Below are 1,987 nucleotides of genomic sequence, written 5' to 3'. Positions count from 1 at the left end.
AAATCAAGTTGTACACCTTAAACTTACCCAACGTTGAGTCAATTATATCTCGATAAAGCTGAAAAAAAAATCTGTCCTTTCAAAGCTACCAGTCTCCTCATTACTATCTGAAAATATCACATGGATTTTCATCTCCATGCCTTTGCCTCTGTCTGTCCTTAACACCGGTGACACCTTGTGCACCCATCCATAGCTTGCTGCCCTCCTATGTGAAACCTTATCTGTCAGTGCCCACAGGTATCCATTTCCCTTTCCTGTGTTCATTCAACACTTTGTCATCACTAAATTCACGTTTTTAGCATCCACAGCAAGCCCATTGTCTTGCATTATTAATATACGATGATGAACTACAAAGAGATGTTATGGAACAAATAAAGTGCTATGGAAACACTGAAGTGAACAATTAATTGCAACTAGGAGGAACCTGAAAGCACCAGGGAAGAGAGAATGCATGAGCGCAATTGTTTTCAAGGGCAGGACCAGGTAAAGGGGTTCATGTGGAGTGGTGGTGAGAGGCATAATCAATGATGATTATAAGCATTCGAGCCTGGGTCAATGAAAATTTGTTAAACAAATGAACTTCTAATAGGGGTAGCTGAGTGATATGAATGCCATTTACAATATAATAGATAAATGAAGGAACATGTGGTATGGAGGAGGGTGTTGAACTTGATTTTAGACACTTTTAAAAGGTGCCTGTGGACAACTGATGTAGAGGTGTTCAACCAGGCACTTCTCTGAGGTCAGGGGAAAGTGTATGGGTTATCTGCAAGTACTCTACATTTCATCTTGTGTGTTTATAGTGCTGTATGATTTACGAAGGGCTTTTCATGGCCACTGTCTACTGTTGATTTTGATCCTAACATCCTATAAAGTAGATAGGGCAGGATTACAATTACCAGGCTCAGAATAGTCTCTAAAGTGACATTCATTTCTGACTATCCCTGCTGTTAACACAAAAAACCTGAGGTTCAGAGAAGTTACATGATTCGCTCAAGTAAGTGAGAGAACTGTGCAACCACATGTTCTAATGACAAATTTAGGGATTTTTTGTTTGTTTGTTTTTAACCACTAAAAGTTGTGATGTTTGATGCTGGGGGAGCAGATATCATTTTGGACAAGAACATGAAGAAGAGATAACAAGGACTTTGAGGCAACCCTTATGCCTTAGGGGAAAAAAAGAGGAGCAAATGAAGGTGACTATATGACCTGTCACTCCCCACCCCCATGAGACTAAGGTCCTTAAGGGAGAAAGGTGTTATTCCTTGTCCCCTCGACAAAACTAAGCAGATTACTGAGCACACAGTAGGTCTCCACTATATTTACGTGGAGTAATAATAATAGATCAAATCCTCACCCAGTGGGCTGAGTCAAGGTAAGCACAAAGGACAGGATGACATACTTCGAATGGCAGCTTCCTGAGGTGGGCCAGGTACTGCCAGCATTAAGAAGGGCTAAATTTGGGTGTACATGGATGAAGACAATGAACAGATTTCCGTGGAAGAAGGTGGGTGTAATGGGGGTGGGGGAAAAAGTGATGTAAGGAACGCCGTGCCGGATTTGAAGTAGAAGGTGCAGTTTAGGGCATGATTTTCCCGGCCAAACCAAGAAATCTAGGGTCCTGCCTATGCAGGGGCTGGCGGTGGGGATGGCGCCTGAGTGTTAGGTGAGCGTCTCCCTTCTGCATGACTCGGAGATGGCTGGAACGACCACGTCCAGGGTCCGAAAGGCCCGATGGTGAAAGGCACGATGAGATTAAGTTCGTTTCAGGGCCACTTTGGGAGGTGGCCAACGAGGAGCGCAGGTCCTTTCCTCGGTGCTAGGGAAGCCCTGGTCTGCAGGCAGCTCTTCGCGTCTCCCTGGCTCTGACTCCTGGCACCGGTAAGCGGCGGGTCCCTGAGGCTCCTTACTTAGCCTGTCTCCGTCTCTGGATGCTCCTCTCTTCCCACGCCCCATCTCTCCGCATCCTTCCCTCTTTCTTCCCTGG

At 45.2% G+C, this 1,987-nt stretch overlaps 1 long non-coding RNA gene across 1 annotated transcript in view; it reads right to left on the bottom strand.

Annotated features, from left to right (window-relative positions):
* LOC111742533 overlaps positions 1–1,987 on the bottom strand; it is a 6,169-nt gene extending 4,182 nt beyond the window's left edge. The window contains exon 1 of the long non-coding RNA XR_002781366.1: positions 1,911–1,987. This is a non-coding gene — a long non-coding RNA (uncharacterized LOC111742533). The remainder of the gene's footprint in view (positions 1–1,910) is intronic.

Source organism: Pteropus vampyrus, unplaced genomic scaffold, assembly GCF_000151845.1.
Source record: "Pteropus vampyrus isolate Shadow unplaced genomic scaffold, Pvam_2.0 Scaffold96, whole genome shotgun sequence".
NCBI classification, from domain to species: domain Eukaryota; kingdom Metazoa; phylum Chordata; class Mammalia; order Chiroptera; family Pteropodidae; genus Pteropus; species Pteropus vampyrus.
Note: the sequence above shows the minus strand (reverse complement) of the source record. Positions and strands in the feature narration are given on the sequence as shown.